General features: G+C 36.4%; 2 long non-coding RNA genes across 12 annotated transcripts in view; both read right to left on the reverse strand.

Moving 5' to 3' along the window:
• The window catches only part of LOC132538052 (uncharacterized), a 259,911-nt gene extending 256,715 nt beyond the window's left edge, over window positions 1–3,196 (reverse strand). For all 8 annotated transcript variants that reach the window (XR_009549460.1, XR_009549459.1, XR_009549456.1 and 5 more), the window contains exons 1-2: window positions 3,075–3,196; window positions 2,744–2,875 (exon numbers count right to left, since the gene is read on the reverse strand). This is a non-coding gene — a long non-coding RNA (uncharacterized LOC132538052). The remainder of the gene's footprint in view (window positions 1–2,743; window positions 2,876–3,074) is intronic.
• A 2,928-nt stretch (window positions 3,197–6,124) lies between these two features.
• The window catches only part of LOC132538053 (uncharacterized), a 258,196-nt gene continuing 247,128 nt past the window's right edge, over window positions 6,125–17,192 (reverse strand). For 2 of the 4 annotated variants that reach the window (XR_009549464.1, XR_009549463.1), the window contains one exon: window positions 6,125–6,224. This is a non-coding gene — a long non-coding RNA (uncharacterized LOC132538053). Of the gene's footprint in view, window positions 6,225–10,264; window positions 11,144–17,192 lie in introns of those variants that run through there. The other 2 variants (XR_009549461.1, XR_009549462.1) reach the window with 1 other exon arrangement.

Genomic DNA, 17,192 nt, shown 5'->3' on the forward strand with positions numbered 1-17,192 from the left:
TTTTATACAATGATCCTTTTTCTTTTCTGTTTACTCTTCTTATAGTATTAGTACCACCAAGATAGAAATCTGTGTCTACTCACTTATTATAAACATGCCTAGGTTACTGCTTAGGAAAGAGGAGGTGGACAATATTTATTTTTATGACTGGATGAATAATTGCTAAATAAAAACAGAACACTGTGAAAGTTTCTGGGGAGAGAAAGAATATAGCATATTAGCATATTGGTAGAAAGAAAATACCACTGAACTGTTTCTTCTAGAAAATAATATCTTTTGGCTTACATAATAATACTTTATACATGTATAACTATATGTATACTATGATGAATGCTCATCCCGTTTCAGTGTGTGGAGTCATCTTTAGGCATTGCATACTCAGAAAACTATACTAAGAGCACATAGTGAGTAGAAACCCAAATTCCCCTTCTGAATCATGATTCAGGTAACAAGGCCCAGAAGCACCATGTTCAAACAGTCTAAACGTAACTTACAAGGCCCGTGTAGGTTTTTCTCCCACATACACTATCAAGGGGAAATCCACTATTCCATATGTACGCTCAAAATTAATAGCATAGGGTAAAGGCGGAGCATGGTGGTCAGGGAGGTGGCACGGTGGATAAAGCATTGGACTCTGCATCATGAGGACCTGAGTTTGATCCTTAGCAGCACATGTACCAGAGTGGTGTTTGGTTTTGGTTCTCTCTCTCTCTCTTTCCCTCTCCCTTCCTCCCCCACTCCCTCTCCCCCTCCCCCTCCCCCCCCCTCCCCCTCCCCCTCTCCCTCCTTCTACCTCTCTCATTAAACATAAATAGTGGTCTGGGAGGTGGCGCAGTGATAAAGCTTTAGACTCTCAAGCATGAGGTTGAGTTCGATCCCCGGCAGCACATGTGCCCAAGTGATGTCTGGTTCTTTCTCTCTCCTCCTATCTTTCTCATTAATAAATAAATAAAATCTTTAAAAAATTTAAATAAAAAATAAATAAAGGGGCCAGGCGGTACCACACCTGGTTGAGCACACATGTTGCTATGCACAAGGACCCAAGTTCAAGCCCCTGGTCCCCACCTGCGGGGGGGGGGGGGGGGGGGGACTTCACAAGTGGTGAAGCAGGGCTGCAGGTGTCTCTCTCTCTCTCTCCATATCACCCCTCCTCTCAATTTCTGGTTATCTCTATCAAATAAATAAATATAATAAAAATATTAAATAAATAAAATATTTTTCAAAGAGCATGAACATGCAGACAAAGTTTTCTGGTCACATGCATGCAATAGGCCCATATAAAACGTATTCAGCCTGGCCAGGTATGGAAAACAGAAAAACCTGAAAAAGTAAAAATCAAAGGGCAGATTGGAGTATTCAATCTATTTTCCCCTGAAATATTGAATTAATGGTGATTTATAAGATTATAAGGGAACAGGAGTATAGTTTCACATGGCTCCCATCTCCAAAGGTCTGTGTTCCCCATTCTTAACCCTCTACAGTAGGCCTGTAAACCCCCACTTCCACACCCAAAGTCTTTTACTTTAGTATAATACACCAAACCCAGTCCAAGTTCTTCCCTTTCTGTTCTTATTTCTCAGCTTCTGTATACGAATAAGATCATACCATATTCATCTGTCTCTTTCTGGTTTAACTCACTTAATATGACTCCTTCAAATTCTGTCCAAGACGAGGTGAAGGTGAATTCACCATATTTAAAAGCCAAGTCATATATATATATATGTATGTATGTATGTATATGTATATATATACATATCTCACAACTTTCTTAGCTACTCATCTGTTGTTGGACACCTGGCTTGCTTCCAGGTTTTGGCTATTACAAATTGTGCTGGATGAACATAGTTATACACTAATCTTTTTGGACAGGTGTATTTGATTCCTTAGGGTATAGCCCCAGGAGATGGACTGTGTGATCATAGGGTAGATCCATTTCAAGCCCTATGAGAATTCTCTAGACTGCTTTCTCCACAAAGGTTAGACCAAGATACATTCCCACCAGCAGTGCAAGAGGATATAAGATTAAAACTGGATTTGCAGGGCAGGGATAGATAGCATAATGGTTATGCAAAGAGACTCTTATGCTTGAGGCTCCAAAGTCCTAGGTTCAATCCCCTGCACCACCATAAGCCAGAGCTGAGCAGTGCTCTGGTAATAAAAACAAAAACAACAACAACAAAACAAACAAAAAAAGAATTGGATTTGCATTGGTAAACTTAATGTAATAAATACACATGTTGATTTTAATGAAGCACACATGAAACTTGTTATATAATGCAGAATTATATAAATATAAAAAGGTCAAAAATGGCCTTTATGATTATGAGGGTATGTTTTTAATGCCCATATTACCTTGTTCTAAAGTTAGAAAGAAAGAAAGAAAGAAAGAAAGAAAGAAAGAAAGAAAGAAAGAAAGAAAGAAAGAAGGAAAACATGAGCCAGATTTGTAATTCATATTTAGAAATCCCAGTAAGGACCTAAATACTTGTTCAAATCATGGGCTCAAAGAAGGGAAACATAAGAGAATCTGAGGAAATTAAGGAAACCCCCCAAACCCCCTTAACTACTAAAAAAAAAAGTGTCAATTAACTGTCAGAGCCAGAAGTTAAAACCAGTTCTTGACAATTCAAGTGTCAGTTCCTGGAAAAAACATGTTCCTATCATAACTCTACCTTTGTCAAAAAAAAAAAAAAAAAGTTCCTGTGGGCTTTTAATGTCACAATAACAACAGCTGTGGAAGTACCTGTGATGTGGGGTCCAGAAACAGTCCATCCTCTCCTCTGATATCCTGCGCTTTCTTTTTAATTCCACAGGAGTCAAAAAGCAGCAGTTAAAAAACAAAATGTTTGCTCTGCATGTGCATGCCTGCAGATACCTGTAGTAGAGAGAATCTAGGCTATAGGTAAGCAAGCAGTGACATATTCTTCAGGTACCTCACAAGATGCCGCCTGAGGCTTCTAAACATACATCTTTTTACAACTCTAAACCCAGGAGTGCATTAGTGTTCCTGTAAAACAGGCTGAGCGGCAATTTAGAAAGCCAACATATAATACCTTCATAAGGCCTGTACTTACAGAGATCCTTTCATCCAAGAAATTCAAAGTACTTTGCAAGCTCAGAGCCAATCATCCAGATACACAAGGGAGGTATGCAGGTGGCCAAGGTTGCATCATTAAGGAAGAAACTGAGGCAGGCTGACAGTTTAAGTATATTTCTTTAAAAAAAAAAAAAAAGGTTCTTTGCTTTATGAAAATGAGTGGTCTTAAACATCCACAAAATCGTGTGTTATGGGGTTTTTTTGTTTGTGTTTTTTTTTTTTTTTTTTACAATTTTATAGAATTTAATTGAGGTCTGAGAAGACAGCATAATGGTTTTTGTAAAAGACTCATGCCTGAGCCCCCTAGTTCCCAGGTTCAATAACAGCACTATCATAAGCTAGAGCTGAGCAGTGTTCTGGTTGTCAGTCAGTCTGTCTCTCTATCTAGCTATCTAGCTATCCATCTATCTAATCTTTCTCTCTTTCATTAAATATATTAAAATGTTACAAAAGAAATTAAACTGAATGTAACAAAATTAAATGCTATGCAACATTAAGTATAAAAGATCTATGCCTTGCTACATAATTCTTTCAAGAAAAAGAATAATATAAATATATGTTTTAGATATTGCAAATTATTGATGCCTAAATTTGAAATATCATTGCCTGTATAAATGCAAAAGTCAAGATCACAAATTTTAAGAGTTGCATTTTTTTTTTGCTCAAAATAATATATTTTATATACCTTTGGCCAAAAAAAAAAAAAGTACTTTACAAAGATGATTAACATATTTTCTCTGGTCTCCATAGAACAGATTTGAAGCCACAGATATTAGCTTGATTTTACATTTTAGTGGGAGATAAATGGCCCCAGGGAAGTGTGTTTGAGACTAGTAGAGGGAGAGCCATTTCATAAGTAAGATTTAAAGCAGTTATTGTAGTTATCTTACTATAGTCAAAACAAACTGCCTATGATGAAAACAGTTGTGAAAACTATGTTCACGACAATCAACACTTAGTGAGTGGTATGCCAATTGCTGTTCTTGATGATTTTAAAATTAAAGGTCAGAAAAATAGATGCATGGTTTCAAAGAGCTTATAGGAAAAGTAAAAATAATCATTCCCTAAGGAGAACTACATTGAACATAACAATAAAAAATTATAAGAATTTCTCCTAGAGAGATAACCATCTAGTGCTGAATGACTAGGTGAAATAAATTTCAAATAGGCATGTATACAACAAAAGAGCAATCTAGTGGAAGTTTAACTAAATGGCTCAGAAGAAAATGAAGGCTATACAGAGAGAATGTCCATTTTAACAAACAGTTTAAAGAAAGAAATTCTAGGCTTATGGAAATGGCTACTATGAATATACAAAGACCCTATATGAATCTACTGTGGGTCAGTAAGTTGCCTGGAATGACTAGACAAAATGAGAATTCACAGGAAGAATTAGTAAAAGGTAATTATGAACTAAATAGGTATAGATAGGTAGGAAGTGGATATATTAAGAGTTAATTGCTTCAACAATTGTGCATTTCTTATCTCTTTCAAGTTACACTTCTCCTTGAAGAAAAAAACAACCTCCCCTTCATCTTAGTTGAGTGGTTTGTGCCTGATGTTGTTTAAAAGAATCAATCAGTTTTTTTTATCACCATCATCACAGCTAGCACTTAAATAATTGCATTCAGGCACTACTATTAGCACTTCACTTGCATTAACTTAGTTTTAGCCTTAAAAGAAATCAATGAAGCAAATTCTATTATGATCGCCATTTCCAAAGAGAAATCCAAGGCTTAGTGACTTGCTAGCACTAACAGCTGCTCTATGGCTCTCCATGGAGTACATGTTCCTAAAACATTCCCCAAAGGGAAGTAAAGAAGTACTAGTGGGGTGCTGGGAGGTGGCACAACCAGTTAAGTGCACATAGTGTGAAGCACGAGGACCTGCACAAGGATATGGGTTCCACCCTCCTGCCCCCTCAGACTCCCTACCTACAGCAGGGATGCTTCACTAGTGGTAAAGCAAGTCTGCAGGTGTCTATCTTTCATCCTCCATCTCTATCTCCCCTCCTTTCTCAATTTTTCTCTGTCCTATCCAATAAAATGGAAAAAAAAATGGCTTCCAAGAGCAGTGGATTTGTAGTGCCAGCACTGAGCCCCAGTGATATCCCCGGAGGCAAGAAAAAAAAAAAAGCAAGACATGCCAGCGGTTCCCTTTCACTGTAATAAACAATCATTTTTCCCTAACATCTAACATCCCATGTAGACTCAATATCATGGGCCACAAGGACTCCCCATGATATGAGTGGCAAACACTATCTTTTTGAACACTATCTTTTCTTCCAGCACAAACTTTGCTCCTCTTTTGTCCCATTTGCCAATAATGACAAATTTAGCTACTGACACACCAAAATATCACTTTTAACAGTTGCCAGAGTTAACTACCCTTGTTGCAGACAACCTTATTTCTAATTGATTAGCCAGTGTCACCTCATATATTCTATGTGGCACAAGATTTTAGTGAATCAGTTCTCTTGGGTTTCTACCTTTATTATTAATGTAGTCAGATCTCCTGAGGTATCCACCATGAACTCCAAAACTCAGCACACTTGCCTTAAAATCCTCTTTCCTAACATATCTTAAAGTTTGTTTTATATTAAGACTCCTCCATTCAATTATAAACTGCTATAGACAGGCAAAGAAATAAAAAAAAATTATAACTCAGATTACAAGTAACAGACTTGTAGGTATTCAATTTGTTGAATTAATAAGCATTGATTTTTCTAGCTCTTTCATAAATTCTTTGATATTTTACCTGTTGGTATTCCTCATTTCCTTGTCTATATATAAAATTCATTCATAGCACAAACTTTATAGGGTTTGACATGAAGATATGCAGAGCACATAAAATAGTGTATGACAGTTAATAAACACCTACTAACAATTAAAACTATAAAAGATAGATAGCTTCATACTCTTAGCATAACTTTATTGTTTTGATTGAATAATGCATCAATGATGACTACTTGTCTTTTGGAGCTTGTCCAATTCAACTAGGTCTTTCCACAAAATAAAGTCTCACCTAGATGTATATATGCAGATTTCTGGAAACCACAATACCAGGCCTCCAGATATAGCCAAGTAAGTGTGATGTAAAGAATCAGAGTGAGCACAGACCAGGAATACTATATTTTCAAGTAAAAGGGAAAACATATTTGTTATAGTAACTTATGGCAGGGCTTGTCTGAGAGTGTTCAAAAATATTTCTTATAAATTAATGACAAAAATATTCCTAAACCCAAAAGATAATCACCAACTAATGATTCTCTTTCTTCCTCTCTTTCTTTCTCTCTCAAAGGGAGAAATGAAAGGGGTGTTGAACCTATAATGACAAAATAATAACTCAGAACTAAGACATAATTTTCACATTAATTTAAACTTACCTATTAAAAAAGAGAGATGCACAGATAGCAAAGCATAGGCCATGATGGGAGTTGGGGGGTAGCGTAGCGGGTTAAGCACACATGATGTGAAGTGCAAGGGCTGGTGTAAAGATCCTAGTGTGAGCCCCCAGCTCCCCAACTGTAGGGGAGTCGCTTCAAAGGTGGTGAAGGAGGTCTGTAGGTCTCTTTCTCTCCCCATCTCTGTCTCCTCTCCTCTTTCCATTTCTCTCTGTCCTATCCAACAATGACGACATCAATAACAGCAATAACTACAACAACAATAAAAAAACAAGGGCAACAAAAGAGAAAATAAATAAATATATATTAAGAAAGTTTTTAAAAAAGAATAGGCCATGATATAAAGAGCACAGGTAACCAAGAAAACCACTTCTACTGATTTGATATGCAGCAGAAAAAGGAATCATAGCAACCTGATTCGCACATCAGTTGACACACTTGCATTGACATAAACCCAACTAGTCTCAGACTGCAACCTCACCTTGGGTTAGGAGCCAGACGTTTCACTTGAGATCTCTGCAGTTACCAGATCTGCAAAGTACTTCACTATTTTTCACTTTAAATAATATTAAAGATAGTGAGAGCCAAAGGAGGTTAAAAAAGATCAAAAAGCAGTCTGACTCCATTACTCTTAATTACTTGATGAAAAATATTCATTGTTCCTTGGCTACAATAGAAAGTAAACTATTAAAAGGAATCTGATCATGCCAGAGAGATTATCTTGCTGGGTAAGAAACACACTCTGCCAAGCACATGGCTCAAGTTCCAGTGCCAGCAGCACGTGGAAGATGTTGAGACACCAGAGCCTGGTGCTGCACTGCTTCTCCTTCGCTACCTCTCTCCTTTCTCTCTATCTATATATAAAAAAAAAGTCAACAACAGCAGTGAAATCATGCCTTGGCAAGAGAGCCACTCAGAAAAAAATAAAAGATCTAAGCTTCCTTATCTTTGTTTGAATCTCTTCCTTTTCTGTTTTATCAAAGAAAATCCACACTTCTTGACTAAAGGTAATGCTTTCAATACAGTCTCAGAGAAACCCTGTCCTAAACTCAGTTTCTTTATTCTATATTTATACTAAATTAATATTATTTTACTTCTCAGTCCATTTCAGCCCCGTGGCTGTATATCTTAGTGAAAAACCCTAGGCTGCACCAATTTTAGGCATTTGCCTGACCCTTATTGGTTGAATGATCTTGAGTAAAATTATTCACCTCTTTGGTTTTCAGTGTCTGTATCTATAAACACAATTGCTCTCTGCATCCCATGACCACCTAAATTTTTACAAAATCTTCAGTTTACACATTTTCAAATGAACAAACTATGAGAAGTATAGGAAACCAGACTTCATCCCATATGAGTGAACTCAGTGGAATCACACTGACATCAGGGCTGGGTAGAGTCAAGAAAAAAAATTAAACTGAGTATGGGGGGGGAGGGCAGAAATCCTTCTCTTACCCCCTCAAGTGGGAATTGAAAAGTGAGTGTTCTTAAACACAAGGAAGAATAGTTGGTACAAAGTACACCTGAAATTTTCTCCATTAATGCACAATATTTTTATTATCTACTTTAAATGGAAAAGGAGAATTAGCCAGATGGGGTGTTTAAAGGAATGTTTTATTAGACGTAGTAGGTGATATAAACATAAAGGCAATCAATAAATGCTTCAATTGAGTTCAATGTTTTTCTACTGTTTTTCTTTAAGAAAGCTCAAGCTGATGTTAGAAAGTGTCATTCTATTCTCAACTCCTCAATTACAGAAAGCCCCATGTGGTAATACACAAATTTGGAAGTTCAGAATAGTGAAGACTATAATGATGATGGCATAGCACTAAAGAATTTAATCAGTTAATGTTTCAGGATCTACCCATCAAACATTGACAGCTTGCAATCAATGTGAGAAGTCACTTTGTAAATTGGATTTTTTTTTTAACCTTCATTTGAAATCTAGAAGCTGGTATTGCTTTGACTTCATTGGAAAATTTCCAGACTTGCACTTCAGTTTCAACTTTATGGATTGAGCTTTGTTTCTTAAAGACAATAGTAAATGGTTTTGCTGCTGGCTATTAAGTCTGTTTTTGGACTGGTTTAAGTATACTTTGCATAGAGGTATCTGTTATTTCTATCATATTATTTTACACTCAATTTTTCTTCTTATTTTTGCATTTTGAATTCCCCATCTCAGCAGTGTGCCCAAGTATTCGGGTAATATACATACAAATGCTTCAACAGACAGATGGGCAAGTACCATCTCATGGTGCCCATACTTCTTAGTGAAAGAAGTACCCAAAACAGAGAGCAGTAATTCCATCCCCTCAAGTGTTATAATTATGCTTGCAGGGGAGTAGTTCTGCAACTAAAAGTTCAACAGAATGGATTGTATAAATTAATAATTCTTGACAGTACAATTAAATACCTAGTATTCTAATTTTTAATACCACATTACATAAGACCAGGAATTTTCCTTTATACTAGTAGCAAAATAAAATGTTAACCAATTTTCAAAGTTAATGCTATATTGTCACTTTTCCCAATGCATGATTTTTCATGTAAGCAAATACATAGTTTAGGACTGTAATTCTATAAATAGAATATTTACCTAAGGTAAAAGTCTCTATAGGTATATATTATCAAACTATTCTAACATAAATACTAAGCACATTTGGATAGCCCCCACTAAACTCTATATAATGTTGACAATAATTATTCTTATTATCATCCATAGCTGAGGGAATAAATGCTGAAAAGAGGATGGTTTGCCTAAGGATACACTGCCAGTTTACAGGTAGAACCATAATTTGAGCCCAAGGATTCATATTCCAGAGCCCAAGAATTTAGGTACTGTACAATATCACCCTGGTAGTAGTACTAGGACACTTAACTTGAAAGAGAAGACATAAACAATTAACTTACATATTATTTAAAGGTCAGACTAGTATGAGTCCAGTCCAGGCAGGCTAGATATACAAATGTCTAAAAGACTTGAACTTGTAGCTCTGCCTAGAGAGACATTCTCCCAATACAAAGTCCAGAAACAGGCCTCTGAATTATAGGGATCAGTGAGAGTGCACAGCTACCCACACGCCCACCTGCTTTCAGTTATCTGGAGATACCGTGCTTCTTAAACTGTGCACATGCCAAGAAATGTCAAGGCTGTCAATATTTATATCACATGAACCTGAAAGTCAGTTCAAAAGGGTACGAGTTATTTATGGGAATGTTTTAGTCACCTAGGGCAGATGGGAGACAAGGAAGAGCCAGGAACCAGTTCCAATTTATCTTAATGACCCCCTGATACAAGAGGTTTACTGCCAGACATTAAGACAGTCCAAACTGAAGGTAAAATTTCTATTTTTAACAAAATATCGCTTGAGATATTAAATTTTCATGAATCTAATGTCACTAACAATAACAAGTCTGAAGACGTCATCAATTTAAATAGTGTCTGAAACCTCAAAATGGCAAATAACATCAAAGGGATACTATACCTTAATTTGAGGATGATTTTTATTTACATTGCTATTTGGCAAATACAAAATAAAATTGAAATGCCTTTTTCAAAAGCTACTGATGTATATTTTATATACTGGGTCAGTGCACTTTATATATTGAAGTAAACCAACTTAACTCATTCAACTTTCCCTGTATTTGCTTTAAACAGATATTTAAAAATTACTTGATAAAGTGGCCAGGCCCTTCTGTCATAAATGCCTGCGTGTGCGTGCACGTGCACGCGCGCGCACACACACACACACACACACCACACACACACACACACGAGAAATAAACTACCCATCCAACCTACCATATTATTAACTCAAAACTGGAATGGTATACATACATACACACAAAAAAAGAGAGGTTCTAAGAAGCATAAGTTGGTAATTTTATAACAGAAACTATAAAACATTATTGCTGAGTTGTCATCATACTACTAAAATATGATAGTACAATGACCTTATAAAAATAATCTGATTTTTATAAGTAGGTCACTATGCTTCCTATGTAAGGATTCTAACAGGGGCCGGGTGGTGGTGCACCTGGCTATGTGCAAGTGTTACAATGCACAAGGATTCAGATTCCAGTCCCTAGTCCCTGCCTTCAGGGGGGAAGCTTTACAAGTGGTGAAACAGTGTTGCAGGTATCTCTCTGTCTCTCTCCTTCTCTATCATCCCTTCCCTCCTTATTTCTGGCTGTCTCTAGTCAATAAAGAAATAAAGACAATTTTAAAAGGTTTAATAGATAAAAAAATTCCAGCAAACAAAAATGCATGGGAGAAATACATAATTTAGACCAGTAGTTAGATGATTAACCAGTATTGAGACACTAACCTTTTTTAGTGGAATCTCCTAGAACAAAAATCCTGAAGACTATGTTATTTGAAAGAGGCATATCCAAAAAGCATTAAAAGGTGTATTTTTCTCATTGAAATTTCCTGAGTTTTATCTTTCTGTTTTGACTAGAGGTCTCTTGACGAATGGCCTATGGTGTTATAAATTATCCCATTACTCACTCTCTTCAGCTATCCCCACTGGAACAGTAAGGAAGTAAATCTTGGAGTCTTGCACTTACATCCCTTAATCATATACATGTATGCCCCCAAAGCAGTAAGTCACCATCTTTCACTTCATCGCCATTATTCATACCTGAAACAGAGCAAAAAAGACAGGCACTCAGAAATGTCATGTCTACAGAAATGCATCTTAATACTTTAAAAGTATTACTTCTGTATACCAGTGTTGTTTCTTCACAAATAGAAAACACACCAGCAAGTATATCATTCCAATTAAGAATCATCAGCCATGTTAAAGCCCAATTTTATAGAGCAAAGCTTTCCATACAGAACATTTCAGGACTCAGTACCCTTTCAAAGCTGTATTAAAACCAAATGTCTGTATCGTGTTGACCAATTTAGGCATTGGCTTCAATTAGTGGAATTGGTCCTATTGTTAGACTAAATATCCTCTCATAATGGCAAGGCAGAAATATGGCCAACCATATGTTTTAAGTTGCTAACAAAAACAAACAAAAGCATCTCTATTAACTTTATAAAGATGTGATTAAGAATCAAAACACAGGAGTCTCATGATAGGTCATCTGGTAGAGTGAACACATCACATGTGCAAGTAACAGGGATCAGTTTCTCAGTCCCCATCGTAGGGGGAAGCTTCATGAGTGGTGAAAATAGTGCTGAAGTGCCTCTCCTTTTCACTATCAGCCTTACCCTCTGTTTGGAAAAATAAAAATGGAGTCCTGCAGGCTTATCAATCCCCAGTGATAACCCTGGTGTTCACACATACATACATACATACATACATATATACATACATACATACATACATGAGATGCTAAATAAAAGTATTTGAGACTACCCCATTTTCTTAGACCACGTGTACATTTAATTACCACATGTTTAACAGAAAAGGGAAAATAAACTTTTTTTTTTTGCTTCCAGGGGGTTATTGCTGGGGATAGGTGCTTGCACTACAAATCCACTGCTCCTGGAAGCTATTTTTCCCCCTTTGTTGCTTTTGTTGTTTATCATTATTATTGTTATTTCTGTTGTTGTTGGATAGGACAGAGAGAAATTGAGAGAGGAGGGGAAGACAAAGAGGAGGAGAGAAAGATAGACATCTTCAGACCTGCTTCACAACTTGTGAAGAGACCCCCCCTGCAGGTGGGGAGCCAGGGGCTCGAACCCAGATCCTTACACCAGTCCTTGTGCTTTGCGCCATGTGTGCTTAACCCGCTGTGCTACCAACCAGCCCCCAGGAAAATAGATTTTCAATAGTCAAAAGTCTTCTCTTATTTTGATTACCAAAAATAAGCAACTTGAATATAGGTTTGCATAAATTTTAAGCTTGGGTGGATTTTTCTAGTGAATACACACCTGCGTTGTCATCGCTTTTTTGTCTTATTGGGCAGAAACAGTGACAAAAGTGATGAGGAACAATTTTAAGCACATTAAAGTCTCTAGCTAGGGAATTAACTCCAAGTTGCCCACCTTACTCAACACATGCCAACCCAGCAGAATTAAATGATTAAAAATTAAAAATAAAAACAACTTCTGTTTGACTGGGAAGATAATGTAGCAGCCGCAAACAGGAATTACATAGTACACAGACGTTCCTGGTTCAACACAAAGGCTTTACCCTAATAGAATTGAGAGATGTTCTGGTAAAAAAATAACTCCTGCAAAATTGAATCAATTATTCTGTAAGTCTGTGGTATTACTACCAGTTGCCTTCCCATCAAATCTGTATCACATATCAGCATAGTAATAGTACAATGGTTTCCTACATTTGAGATTGATGTGTTAATGTGTGCTCAATCTGGAAGAATTTTTTTAAATTATATCCTTTAAATTTAATTTTATTTCACTCCATAATGGTGTTCTATTTGATGTAATAGCACAGGTACTTCAGTGGTGTGTGTGTGTGTGTGTATGTATGACTATGCTCCTAAAATTTTATAACATTGGGACTCAGATGACAGCACAGTGAGTGGTTAAGCGCAGGTGGCGCAAAGCACAAGGACGGATGTAGGGATTCCGGTTCGAGCCCCCGTTTCCCCTGCAAGGGAGTAGCCTCACAGGTGGTGAAGCAGGTCTGCAGGTGTCTATCTTTCTCTCTCCCCTCTCTGTCTTTCCCTCCTCTCTTCATTTCTCTCTGTCCTATCAAACAACAACAACTTCAACAATAAAACAACTAAGGCAACAAAAGGGAATAAATAAATAAATATTAATAAAATAAAATAAAATTTTATAACATTGTAAGAGTATTAAATCAACATAAAAACTAAATTTAAAAAATGTAAATAATGCTGACATGTGACAATGGAATACATTCTACAAGTACCAGTACCAAGCTGATGGACTATTCTTTTTTTCCCCAGCAAGATGGCTACCCCAAAGAATAGATTCTTTAATAACTAAGAATAAAAAAAATTTTTTAGACAAATAATGGCACATATTTTGATAGTGAATATATACAATACTTTCTTTTTACTTTTTATACATATTTATTTTTATGTGCTAGAGAGTAGCCAGTTAAACACTATTGCGGTTGGTCTTAACTTCTCTAGAATGATCACACCTTCTTTTGCGTTCTGTCAAAGGTACAATAATTTCCATGACTTGTCATTCTCTGAAAAGACTCTTTGGTTCTTATGATAAATTTGGTTCTTATGATAGGTTGCAGGATTTAAAAAAAAAAACAGCTTATAGAAAAAAGCTATTATCTCACATTTTAAAAAAGAAAATAATTAAAGATAGATTTCTTCAAATAATGGGCTCAATGCTCCATACTTTAAAGGTTATACTTTTTATTGATTGTAAAGGACTTTATAATAAGATTATATGCCATACATTGTTCAAGACCAACAGCTCTTTGATAACATATAAATGAAATGTGATCTGCTTAAATTTCAACAAAGAAATCTTATCCATATTCTACTGACATTATGTTAAAATACAAGTATCTTCTCTGAGTTTTCATTTATGCTGTGGAAAAACAATAATTGTACCTTAGCTTTAATCTACGTACACACACACAAATATGTTATCCCCAATAGGCCAGTGTCCCTTAATATCTGGTACCACATTAAAGTGTAAGGATACAATATGTTACTAAATTAAAGAAATACATCTTGATTAGCATTGCTTTGTAAGCATAAACTCTTGGAGGTTACTTTAACCTTGCCATAGATTACTAGGTGAATGACAAATTCATTTATTAATCATACTTGTGTTATGTCTCATCCCCAGTTTCGAGTTGTGAAAATGGAAAAAAATAAATGTTACCATCACATGATTTGGTAGAATATTGTTACTAGACCTAAATTACAATGCATCATAATCCACAGATGCTGGTGACTGTCAGGTTTATAGCATCTAAAGATTAACCCATAGAAAACTACCCTGCTTTGAATTTTAGGGACATTTAAATACAGATACAAAGAAAATATGCATTAAAAATGTAGATGTCAAGCAGCTGTATGGCAGACATTAAAAATGATCTTTGAAAAATCTTACTGACTTAGACTGTCTTAAAAGAGCAAATAATGCCTTTTCAGAAAATGCTAAGCCAGTAAACCACATTCAGGGTCAGAAAAAGTCTACTTGGTCGTCTGAATAACTCTGTCATTATTTGGTATCCAAAATTAAAAGGCAGAGAGTTAAAAGTAGTAATTAAACTTTGGATTTCAATAGGAAAACTTAAAATTCGGTCAGGACACATGCCAAAATAAGGCAACTCACTTAATGCCATTTGGTCAATTCACTTGTCAAACATAAGCAGATTCACATACAGAGTTAAAAGTGATACTTAAGTTAATCAAAACCAGCAAATGCCATAATAGACACACACATTGAGTCATTATGTATGTTTTAAACCAACACAAACAAATTGATTTATCTACCTCACAAAATGAAGCAATAGCTGAATGACATTGAGATAGCAAAATATAAGAAGAAATATGTTTATTAGGAGTGTGTTCAGCAAAAAAATCAGTAAACTATATCTTTAAATGTGTTTTGAGTTTAAAATGCAACTCCATCAGATACATAGATACAGAAAATAGTTCAGACTCTACAACTTGTGGGTTTTACAAATGTTGTTTTGAGATTTAGATTTTGTTTCTCTATATAAATAAAATGTCCATAGAAATACTCTCCTGACTATGAAATCACAGTAAAGAAGATTCATAGACTAAGTGGTTACCAATTGCTCATGATCAAAATAAGTTATAGGACCAACTCAGTCAGAAGCCCCTTCCATTGACAAGGTGATCATTTGTACTATGACAGAAAGCTGACTTTATTGATTTTCCAAGAACATATCCCATATAAAAGACAGAACTGAATGAGTGATAATTATTCAATTTCATTTGGGTATTAACAATCAAATAAAACAGAAAGCCATCTTTTAATACCAACATTTAAGAAAGAGACTTGAGATGGGGAAGGAAAGATAGTAAAGATACAAAACATGACTGAGATAATGGAGAAGTTGAAAAGCAAACAAATTTTTTCCACTAATTTACATTCAGATAATCAAACTTCAAAAGAAATCTGTTTGTACGCCTATTATCATTATGAATAGTGCTTATCAACTGAAAGAAATCTCTTCTGAATGTTATGATTTACTGATAAGTATTTTGTGTTGATGTCTTCCTTCCACCCACAAGAAAAGAATCACAACCATTTATGTTATACATGATTCAAGAATTGTACAAGGAAAGAGAAACATGCCTCTATAACTGTCTGGTTGGGTAGCAAGAAGCTCTCGGAATAGAAGAATTCTAAGAGACAATTTGCCATTTTAGCGCCCTTACCCTCTAAATCTCACAGCTGATATTTCCCTACCTTGGGCAATCAATATCAGGTTAGTAGATCAGGAGGGGCATTTCTATTCTTAAGGATATAACCAGCAGCTGCTTTCCACATTTGGACTATTTGGCTCACACAAACTTGTTTATACATTTGGTGTGCTCATATAATTTGCCAATTTGCTAGGCTTGACACCAGTAAGTTGACTGAACATTTGCTGTTGTCCATTTGTTGAATCCACAAACTCAAGGCATAAATGCCATGAAGAAAGAACCTGAGCAGCTGGGGGGGAAAAGGTTCTTTCATGAAAGACAATAAATGAAGTCCTGTCTTCAGTTATCTCTGGACAGTGAAAATGAAAATTAAAAAATATCTAATATATTTTTTGAAAAATTAGTTATTTTCAATACATGTATATATTTTTTAATTTTTATTATTTAACATTGGTTTACAAAATTATAAGACAACAGGGGTATGATTTCACACCTTTCCCACCACCAGAGTTCTTTGTTCCCATTCCCTCCATTGGAAACTGCATCATTTCTCCCAAAACTCACAAATATGGGTTAAGTATTATTTTCTATAAATATCTATCTATATTTATATACATATTTGCCCAATTTTTCCATGGTCCTGCCTTCTCTTCCTTTCTAAGTTGCCCCAGTATGGTTCCGTAGCCCCCATGTCCACTTGGTCGATTCCAAATTATATTCCTCCATGAGGATAATTTCTGGAACCATCCATTCCACCCCGGTTCCATGGCTGCCAGTTCTTAGCAACATCGCCCCGCCAGATATTCGTCGGGATGCGGCATCATCTAAGTTCATTTCCCACGTCTACGCTCAACCGGACCTGCCATATACGCAGATATCTTCGCCCACCCTGCCCAACACTTGATGTCTCGTCACCCAATCTGGTCCCCTACGCCTACACTGAACTTCTCTGTTCCAGACTCTTGGAAACAGAGTTGGCAGTCAGCTGAGGTAAAGAACAAACACCTCATCACAGACTCCTGCAAGCGTCAACCCGGCTTTGACCTAACACGTTATGATTGGGCCCTCCTCAATCGCTATCGAACAGGCCATGGCCGGTGCGCTGCTATGTTCCATCGCTGGGGAGCCAGAGACGGCCCGAACTGCCCCTGCGGCTACAGACAGACTATGACCCACATAGTCAACGACTGCCACCTCTCCAGATTCAAAGGAGGTCTCGAAACTTTACAACAGGCTCAACCTGACGCTGTTGACTGGCTACAGAAGAAGGGCAAACGCTAGAAAAAGAAGAAGTTGCAACTACTAGTTCTGTGTGTCCTTCTTCCCCACACCCCTCCCTCCTGCACTCTACTCTCTCTGCCCAGGTTCTGTAGA

The sequence above is a fragment of the Erinaceus europaeus genome, chromosome 4 (assembly GCF_950295315.1).
Source record: "Erinaceus europaeus chromosome 4, mEriEur2.1, whole genome shotgun sequence".
Taxonomy (NCBI): Eukaryota; Metazoa; Chordata; class Mammalia; order Eulipotyphla; family Erinaceidae; genus Erinaceus; species Erinaceus europaeus.